Raw genomic sequence first — 11,220 nt, forward strand, 5'->3', positions numbered from 1 at the left:
AAGAATCCTACTATAAATATTTGACTTTATAGGGGACCTTCTTTCTGTCTTTGAAGTCCTTAGGGCATATACTTTATCTATGGGTGAACAAGTACAAACATTTTAGGCACTCAGAAAAGTTACAAAGTGTTTTCCACAATTGTTGGATCAGTTCCCAATTCCATCCCATACCACCACTACTCCCAGCATGACCAATGTGACCAGTCCTTTCAATATTGCTTATTTTTATTTTCTGTTATATTTGCCAATTATCTGTGTGTATAATGAACCTTCAGAGTTGTTTTGATTTGTATTTCTCTTATCATTAGTGACTTGGAGAAATCTTTTATATTATTGTTAATATTTTTTTACAATTTCCTTTTGAGAATTATTTATTTGTATCCTTTGGAAACCAATCCACTGAGGAATGGTTCCTGTTCCTATGTATTTATGTTAATTCCCTGTATATGTTGGAAATAAGAACTCTGTAGTAGATATTTGACACTAAGGTTCCCTTCCCCCCGCCTTGGAGTGATATAAATTTTTCTTATCTACATTCATTTTGTTCCTGCAAAAGCTTTTCAATTTCATGTAATTATCTGTTTTATCTTCTGTGATTTCCTCTATCCTTTGTTTGGTTAAGAATTCTCCATAGAGGCATAGTTGTAGAAAGTACTTGATCTAATTCTCTTCTAATTTTTAGTATGACCTTTTAGATTCAAGTCATTTATCTAATTTGAGATTATTGTGGTTATATAGTGCAAGATAGTGGTCTCTTTTTGATAACACACCTTTCCCAGCAGATCTGATCAGATATAGAACTCTTTGGTATATGAATTTAATGGAATATTATTGTGCTACAAGAAATGATTACTATCATGAGAGGCATGGAAGGATTTATATGAACTGATACAAAGTAAAGAAAAGCAGAGTTAGGAAAACAACATACAGAATGATTACAACAATGTAAAAGGGAAGAACATCTACAAATCAAGTTTGCAAAATTATAGGGAACAAGCCTATCCCCGAAGAGGAAATATGAGAAGATAGCCTCTTCTGCAGAGGTGAGGGCACAGGATCCACAGGTGGGGAACATTCATTATAATTCCTGATTTTCCAACATACTGATCTGTTTCAATGAATTTTGTATTTTATTCTTCCACTTTTTCTTGTTGTTGTTGTTTAATTTTTGTAATAAAGAATGGTTCTCTGCAAAAGGAAGTGGTAGGATACAAGGAAACATCAAGGTGATATAAAAACAAAAGATATCAATAAAAATCTAATTTTTAAAAAGTCTAAAGTAAAGGGAACCCTTTTCTAAGTAATTGATATTCTCATATTTATCAAACTCATTTTCCTTTTAGTTCTACTTTTTTATTTCCCTTGAGATTATAGTTTCTTTGTTTCTCCAAATTAACTTTGATTTAATTTTGTCTAGCTCAAAAAAGTAACAACAGGGTAGTTGTAGCCCGATTCTTTCCATGGCGCATCAGGATTGTAAAGTGAATTGGCCGCGATGTTTCTGCAGTATTACCTCAAAGAGCAGGACCGGGTGTACACCCTAAAGAAAACAGACCCAGCAGGACGACAGACCTATTCAGCTCACCCAGCCAGATTCTCCCCAGATAACAAGTATTCAAGACAATGTATCACCATCAAGAAGAGATTCAAGGTTCTCGCCACCCAACAAGCACGATTGGTCCTCTGAATTACCAACCACCAAGCAATGGCAGCCATCAAGGACTTTGGCCCAAGAACCTTTTCCCACATCTAGGAGACCTCATTCAGAAAGAGCTCATATCTTTGACTCTTTAACCTATTCTCACAACTTTCCAATTACTCCTTTTGTACACTTGCTTCTTAGAATCTAGTCTCAATTTGTCTGTGTTCTTCTCTGTACTTGGTAGCAATCAACCTAAAATGAAAAAGCCTAAAGTTGACCCATCTTTTTAATCAATGTTGTAGGCTATTAAAGCTGAAACGATTTAGGGGAAAAAAATTAAAAAATAAAAAATAAAAAAGTAACAACAGAAAATATTTGTTTAAAATATACTTGTTTTAACCCCAAATATTTTCATAATTAGAGAAAAACCACAAAGAAAACACAAATCCATGAAACATTTCATGTTTTGGGGAGAGACAAGAAACAGTATGTGCTGGGCAAGTTAAACTACCACCTTCATTTTGACCACCATCTTCCTTTAGACTCTGACCTTGGGAACTTCATTGTTGTTCAGTTGTTTCAGTTGTGTCCAACTCTTTGTGACCCCATTTGAGGTTTTCTTGGCAAAGATACTGGAGTGGTTTGCCATTTCCTTCTTCTTAGAAACAGCAATGATTTCAACCCAGTATCCATAATCATCATCCTGGGAAGCAACCTCTGTGGAAATGTACCTCAGCAATTGCTCCTGCAGGTGCTGAAGCACCTTTTGAGGTGTCGAAGGTGCTGGAGACTCTGAAAAGAAAATGTTTACACCAAATTCTTTGGCACCATCAAATGGTTTGACATCAAAAGTTGATAGGCTTTTTGTAAGTGGAAATGACATTAAAGAAGAGATATTATCAATTACCTTTGGGTAAAATGGACCTTCAGAGTTGCTTTGACTTGCATTTCTCTTATCATTAGTGATTCACAACAATATTTCATACAGTTGTTAATATTTTAATAATTCTTCTTTTGAAGAATTGTAGGATGCTTTGGTGCTGCACCTTAAGAACAATGGAACCTTTCCATCTGACTTGCAGATAAAACCTCCCCTATGTGTTGTCCCTCCCATTAGAATGTCAGCTCCTTGAGAGCAGGGTCTATTTTACTTTTCCCTTTGTATTCCCAGTGTTTAATGCAGTGCTTTGCACTTAGCAATTGCTTAATAAATGCTTCATTCATTCATTCATTCATTCATGATTACACACCTAGAAAAAAGCAATGGAGAAGATGGTTGTGAGTAGGTATTTTTTGAGTGACACTTACATACAAGAGGCTGCCTCTACTAACCTAATTTCTTATTCTGACCAAGAAAAGAACACTTGTAGTGCTCTATTCTAAAAGGTTATGACCTTGGATCTGGAATTTATTCCTAAAAATTAATTGAAATAGTCCAAACTAAGTTAATTGGGTTAAAAGGGCAGTTTCCAAAATTTTGCTCTTATCAAGATTATGGAGTAAATGGCATTGGGTGAGCCAAAGAAGGGGCCTTTGGCCTGAATGAAGAAATGAGCATAGTTCTTCTCCCTCCCAATTCTATCCCTAACCCCCATAAGCCCATGTCTTCTTAGAGAAAGTGAAAGGAAAGGACCTCTCAGTTTTCATTGTTACCTAATTTCTTTAGATTATAGAAAGGCAAAGAATCCACTTCCTCCTCTAATTGTTTGAAATTTTATTTTTAGAAAATATTTATGCAACTATATAGGACACCTCACTAGTTAATGGTTTGTTCAGGGCTTAGTAACATGTTAATGTGTCTTTGAGTACATAGCAGAGTGTAGTGAACTTGGAGTCAAGAATATCTGTGTTCAACTTCTGCCTTATAAATTGACTTAGTTTTGTGACCCTAGATAAGTCACTTACTCCCACTAAGTCTCAATTTCCTTTTCTGTAAAATAGGGATAAATGTGGGTAAAGTGCATTGTAATCTTCAAAACACTAGTTAAATAATAATAGCTAACATTTATATAACATTTACTGTGTACTAGGCACTGTCCTAAGTTCATTACAATTGTTATCTAATTTTATCCTCTCAAAGAGCCTAGAGGTCCATGTTATTATTGTCCCCATTTTACAGATGAGGAAACTGAGGCAAACAGAGGTTAAAGTGACTTGCCCAGAATCACACAGTCAGTAAGTGTGTGAGGCTGGATTTGAACTCCAATCTTTCTGACTCCACTTTGTCCCTTGTGCCAACTGGCCTACCCTAGATAAATGTGAGCTATTTTCATCTTTATTATTATTATTTATTTTATTGAGTCTTAGTTTTCTCATTTGTAAAATGGGGATGACATTTCATCTCTCTCACTGGGTTATTATGAGCATCAAATGAGATAATTGAGATAAAGTTCTTTGCAAACTTTAAAGCACTATGTAAATGTTGCCTTATTTAGATGACATGAGGGGTCAATCACCTCCTGACTTAATCCAGATTTCAGGACAGTTTATACAAAGAGTCTGTGTTGTTTGCCCTTCGTTCTGGAAGAGGACCATGATATGAGGAAGATGTCATGACTTGCAAGTGAACTGGATTTAAGTGAGGGAAGGCTGTGCAAAGTCACCAGCCTTACTCTCTCCTCCCAAGCCATCTGGGTCCAGTGGAAAGACACAGATCAGGACACCTGGAGATGACCCTGATACAGTGGGAAACCTTGGCCTTTTTAAGTTAAGGTTTTTCCCAGATCTCAGTCTGATTGAATCAATGCCCATTCAGTGATTAAGGTTAGGTAAGAAAGGAGGCAAAGAATGGCTTCTTTTACCTAGTTAAAAAAAATCAATCTGGAAGGGGAAGACCCTTAGAGTTTCTGACCAAAACTGAAACAATTGCTATTTACAATGACTTGCAAGTCATGTTATCACCTTCCTGACATCATGGTCCTCTTTGAGAATGAAGGACAAACCTGTGAGTAGAAGTAGCTGCCCCACTGGGGACCCAACTGGTCAGTTCCAGTTGGACATCACAGCTCCCTTTCTCCCTTCTTCCCTCCTTCCATCCTCCCTTCCGTCTTAGAATGTGTGTGTGTGAGAGAGAGACAGAGAGAGAGAGAGACAGAGAGAGAGAGAGAGAGAGAGAGAGAGAGAGAGATGGGAGATCAAGGAAGTTCTCAATGAAGTTCATATTATTGAAAACCTGACAAAATAGATGAACTTTGGGACCTATTATTGGAGAAGGATAGGAGTCATGATTTTTGAGGAGAGGCAGGTGGGGTGTGGCTAGGGCCAGGAATAAAATTGTAGCTCCTTGAAATAAGAAGTTGCAAGAGACGGCAAGTGTTTAGGATAGGACACTTAACAACCTAACATTGGGAGAAATGAAGGAAAAATATTAGATGTTCATTCCCAAATTACGATCTCAGCAACTTTCCACAAATCAGACATGCAAATTAATATGGGCTACTAATCCATAGGCAGGATGAAATTAGGACATAGGTAAAAAAAAATCCAGCTGTGATACAAATAAATTATTTAGAATTTGTAATGAAAACCTACAAACGCTGGTTCCTTTATTCTCAGGCTGCTGCTTTCTCTGACCACTTAATCTGTTATCACCATGTGATTTGAAAATGTGCAAAGGATTTAGGAAAATCTACAGAAAAACAAATGGCATCCTCAGTCCATTGAGCCAAGTATTTTATTTCTGAGAATGACACCAAGAGATTTTCTGTGAGAAGATGGTTACTCTCTGTGAATGGACTCCAAGAAGCTTTAGCTTCCCTGAATAGCTCATAGAGTTATAATACATGTTTCAGTTTCCCACCTCAAATCTATTTATATTTTCTATCTGTACTGGGGCAGCTAAGTGGCACAGTGGATAGAGTACCAAACATGGAGTTAGGAAGACTCCTCTGGCCTCAGACACTTATTAGCTGTAAGATCTTAGGCAAGTCACTTAACTCAGTTTGTATCAGTTTCCTCATCTGTAAAATGAGCTAGAGAAGAAAATGGCAAATCATTCCAGTATATTTGCCAAGGAAACCCAAATGACATCATAAAGAGTTGGACACAACTGAAATGATGGAACCACAATCACAATAATAACAATCTGTACTATATGCGAGTAATTAATTAAATATCCTTCCTACGCCCTCTACATAGTAGTTGTCATAGATTTCTTTCCTTTAAACATTATAGGATGCCACCTCAGTTTGTATTTTGTGAATGAGTCTGTGTTTACCATTATCATACTTTTCAGGATTTTATAAATATCAATCATATCCCCACCCCACAACCTCACCTCAACTCAATCTTTGCCTTCTCAGGTTGGAATTCATTTTTTTCTTTGTCTTTTATAAGGCACCACTTCCATCCCATGCAATAAAACAAAACTGACATTTATATGGATTTTTAAAGTTTATAATGCACATGCCACATATTTCTTTTGAGATTTAGAACAGCCCTAGGAGATAGGTTCTAAAGGTAATGTTACCCTCTTTGCCCCATATTTTACTCCTGAGGAAATTGAGGCTTAGAGTAATGAAATGCTTTGCCCATAGTCAAGCAACTAGCAAATTCCAGAGACAGGATTTGAAGCCAGGTTTTCCTGGCTCTAAGTTGAGCCTTCATTCTTTTATGTCAGTCTGGCGAGTGAGCTTTCTTAATATTTTACTTGCTGTTCTCTGGACCTTTTCCCAATTCCAGAATGTTTGTATGTGTTTAGCACAGTGCTTGGCACATAGTAAGCTTTTAATAAATGTTTATTGACTGGCTGTGGGCAGATTACTTTGTCATCCCCACTTTGACATTTTAAGGATCTGCAATTTCCTTATTGTTGGATTTCCCTCTACCATTGCAGAACGTAACTCCTCTGGAGCTTACTAGATACCCACGTTGAAAAAGCAAAACTCATTCTTCTTCAGGTAATGGTGAAGGTCCTTTCCAAATTAGCCCAATTTGTGTATGTGTGATAGATACAATCCATCACTGGACCCTCACTTGAAGTCTTTCCATCTTGATAAGACCTATTACACAACGTATTTTACTGGCAGAGCCTTCAAGAACCAAAGATCACAATTGAGCCATGATGAATGGATTTCAGTGAAATGATAAATGGATGAATGAATGAGAAAAAAATTATCAAGCACTTACTAGATGCTTAGCACTGAGAATTGTAGCAAATATAGTTCCTGACCTCAAAAAGTTTACATTCTAATGGAGGAATCAATATTCATAGGGGGATTATGGCCTGGGAAGGAATCTTTGGTCAGGAAAGTTAAACAGATTATGAGTGTGGCTAAAGGGAAGTAGGTTGACACCTATGTGAGAGCAATGACAGAGTTTATTTGATTATGGTTCATGGTTCGAGAACTAGAGGGAAAAAAGCTCATGTATATTCAAATATATCTCAGACATATCTTTCACTGCCCTGCCTTCACCATACCTGTATTAATCCAAATTTTTGTTCTATTATACTTAACTTTCCCCCAACATTTATTCTGCTTTGAAACTTATTAGTAGTATAATTGGATTTCAGATCAATTTATAAAGCTTATCCAAGGTACTGATGTGTAACAGGCAGAAATATGCTAGTAAATATTTAACAACTGGCTCTCTTGGGGAAGTGTATGCTAAAAAAACGCTTTTAGGTTTAATTTGCATTATTAACATTTTCTTCATTACTTTCTTAAGTCTAGTCAATCAACAAAATTTAATCAAGTCCTGATTTGTACCGTTTCTTGATTTTCAAGGTATAAATGCTCAAGCTGAAAATTTAACAATTGGCTCCCCTGAAGTAAGAGCCAACTGTAGCATACCATTGACCTTTTCCTGAGGACCTTTGCTTTGCTGAGTTGATACAGCTGGCTTCTTGCTGAGGAATAAATGTCCACACAGTTCCATCATCTCTTTTATAAATGTATTATTTCTATTTGGGAGACATTGTGGCACTGTGGGCAGAGAGCCACCTCAAAATTATGAAGACCTGAGTCTGGGTCCTACTTTTGATATATACTGTGTAAGCCTGACCAAGTTACTTAGCCTCTTAGTGGCCTGAGGCAACTCTCTACTTTCTGAATCATATATGTATGTGTGTATATGTATATATTTAATATATGCACATATATGAGTTCATATGTGTGTATATTTGCATTAACCCTGAAGTTCCTGGGGATTAGACCTATGTGTATATGTATGTGTGTATATATATATGTATATATGTACATGTATATATGTGTACTTTATATACATATATGTATATATATGTAAATATATTATTTAATATGGTGATGTACCTTGTATGAGTCATCTCTAAGACCCTAAATATCAGAGCAGGCATGGATCTGCAATGGTAGCTGGCCTTTCCTCAAGGAAGGGGAAGGGAACAAGCATTTATTGAGGGCTTACTATGTGCCAGACACTGCTAAATGCTTTACAAATATTATCTCATTTGATCATCACAATAACCCTGGGAGGTAAGTGCTATTATTATCTCCATTTTACAGTTGAAATTGAGGTTAAGTGATTTGCCCAGAGTGACACAACTAATAAGAATCTAAAGCTAGATTTGAATTCAGGGCTTTCTGATTCCAGGCCCAGCAGCCTATCCACTGGGTGCCTCATTCCTTGTTGGGATTACACAATTGGAATGAAAACACAGGTCTGGTCCTAGAAAAAAATGCCCTTGGTGGCATTCTGTAAATGAAAAGGACCTGAGAAAGTGAGAAAAAATGACAATTCAGAGGAACAAAAATGATATCATTAAAAAAAAAACCATAGATGTGTTCAGTCAGGGCAACTATAATTGCAACCCTGAGTGGATAATGTGCATTTTTAAGAGGTTTTAAGTGAAAAGGTGTTCTATAGTCATCAGTTGATTGTTTGAAGAATAAAGAAGTCTGAGCAAAGGTACACATTTTGTAGCTGAAGAGGGTCAGGGACCACTTCTTAATGACAAAGACAATAAAAGGAGCTGGAGAAATAGGATTTAGTGAAGATTAGAACCAAGCCCAAATCATGCAGACAGGAAGCCTTCTAAAAACAAAGAGGTTTCAAACCATTAATGAAAGAGGAGGAAAAGGTCACCTGGAGACACACTCTGAAGGTCAGAAAGTAGGGTAATATTGGCAGGGGTGGCAGAGGGAAGGCTTTTTTTAATGAGCTTCCCAAATGTGTCCAGGGTTTTGTTTGTATGTTTGAATGATGCTTCTTATTTAAAGTATACATAATGAGGGAGTTTAGCATCTGTTCCTGTCCAGTTGCTTTGCTTTAGAGGAAAGATGGAAATTCTCAGAGGCCTGTATATCTTTCAGCCCAGAAACAAGCAAATGGATGTCTGTAAAGAAATTTCATTCAAAGGAAAGGTGCAATCATTGGTAATTATGCCTTGTTATTAAGGAAATTTGCACAGGGAGATGTATGTTTACCAGTTCTCTCTAGATAAAGCTTAATTTTATTCTAGAAAATGACATGTTAACCCAAAAGCTGTTTAGAGCCTTTGACTACCAGGTTGGAGGGGGGAAGGGGAGAGAGAGGGAGGGACAAGGAAGTTTGCTGTTCTAGCACCATCCACCACTTTTAGATCATTCTTTTCCTGCTCATAGCCATGGAGACTTTAAAGCCCATTAGGGAAGAAAATGTTCAGTCTATAAGCTTTGGAAGCACAGGAGCTTATGAATGTTCTATAAACAGATCTGAGGTTCATTTTAGGCAGGAATCAGTTTTCATTTAGTTGGGGGCTAATTATAAATTGGAGTGTTATTCCCTTTGATGGACAATCCAGTTACATTTACATTCAAATTAACATCTGGTGTTTCGACTTTTTATCCTGCCTTCTACCTGAAGCAGAGCAGAACCCAATAGAGCTTTGAGGCTCAAGAATCTTTTTTTTTTCATTTGGGGATCAATGAAAAAAAAATTTAATTTAATAAACAGTCACACCAAATGTATTTTAGAACTATATTCTAGTAAGACATGGAAAGTAAGATTGCTTTCTTGTCTCTTTATTCATTAAAAGGAGTGGTGGGATGACCTGAAATCATTAAATTGAAAAAAAATTCAACATAGACCTTAGACAATGAATATTATTCTCCAGTTTCCATATATATCCATGTGTCAAGGGGCTGAAAATTCTTGAAAGTAATTAGCTACAGCCTGTGGTGTTGGATATTTGCTTTGCTCTAGCTAGTTCTAATACATCCCACAAATACCTGGTGCTTTTACATTTGCTGTGGGAGCTTACAGGGGAATCATGGTGGACCATTTAAAATAAAGAGAAAGAGAAGGAAAGAAGTGGTTCCAGAGGGCTGTGACAAAGTCGTGGGCATGAGCATGTACCACAAAATCCATTTAGAAGTGTTTCTTTTTTTAAACATAGAATTAACATGCTGGCATCTTCCCCAAAAGTAATTAGCCTGAGTTTGTAAGATGACAGACAGCTCTTCTTATGGCACAATACCCTGTCTAAAATTAGTGGTGATGTCTTATTTACAGCTCTCATTTGACAACTGTTACTACTCAGTGGTCATTCTGAAAAATATATAAATGTCTAAGATGATTGGAGTAATTATTTGGAGGGATTTAAAGCAAAATCAGCATAAATTAGCAAAGAAGTTGGAAAAAATGATCTGCACAGAGTCCCTAAACCCATTTTGAAAGACTCCTAGAGTATTCTTTGGTCTTCCAAAATATTGTATAATGAAGATAATTTAGTTAACAGACAGCTGTGTTGAAAACTGTAATCAGGCATAGAATGTATGACCAATATATGCCTCCAACATTTCTAATGTCAAAGAAAAGGAGTAAATAAGAGATTTGTAATTTGTTTGATCGTATGTGAGGGATTGATTTCTCAAAGCTCAAAGGGTCATAGAGTAAGAACTGGGAGGAACCTTCAAAGATATCTAGTCTCACTCCTTCATTTCATAGACGAAGACAATGAAGACCAGAGAAATGAAAGATTTGCCCAAGATCATACAGATACTAAGTAGCAAAATCAGGATTCAAACCCAGGTCCACTGACTCCAAATCTAGGATTATTTCCTATTCAGAGGAAAATTGCTATCTGAATCCAGTCTTTTTAAACACTAGAAATAAATGCCGAAATTTGTGTTACAGCCCTTGGGGGTATTTTACTATAACCTGTCCAACTCATTGTAGGACTGAGCTCTCCTAAAGCTGTATAGGACAAAGTGCCTTGAGAGAAGACACAATTATGATGTTGGTAGAATAATAATCTGTAGTTTCCATTCATTCACTTATTCAACAAACCCCTACCATGTGCCCCATACTATATGAGCTACACTGTGAAGTATATATAACAAAACTCTTTCATTAGTGTCTTCTTTCAGGCTATGTAAGGCTGTTGATTCCTGGGGAGCTAGTATCCTTTTTTGTTAAATAACCCATGATGAGGAGGAGGGGGAAGAGGAGGAGGAGGGGGAGGAGGAGGAGGAGGAGGAAGAAGAAGAAGAAGAAGAAGAAGATGAAGGAGAAGAAGAAGGAGAAGGAGAAGAAGAAGGAGAAGGAGAAGAAGAAGAAGAAGAAGAAGAAGAAGAGGAAGAAGAAGAAGAAGAAGAAGAAGAAGAAGAAGAAGAAGAAGAAGA

At 36.8% G+C, this 11,220-nt stretch overlaps 1 pseudogene; it reads left to right on the plus strand.

The window, feature by feature from the left end:
- Nucleotides 1-1,495: 1,495 nt before the first annotated feature.
- On the plus strand, nt 1,496-1,687 carry LOC114028692 (annotated as a pseudogene).
- The last annotated feature ends 9,533 nt before the right edge of the window (nt 1,688-11,220 follow it).

The sequence above is a fragment of the Vombatus ursinus genome, unplaced genomic scaffold (genome assembly GCF_900497805.2).
Source record: "Vombatus ursinus unplaced genomic scaffold, bare-nosed wombat genome assembly UNPS02014894.1, whole genome shotgun sequence".
NCBI classification, from domain to species: domain Eukaryota; kingdom Metazoa; phylum Chordata; class Mammalia; order Diprotodontia; family Vombatidae; genus Vombatus; species Vombatus ursinus.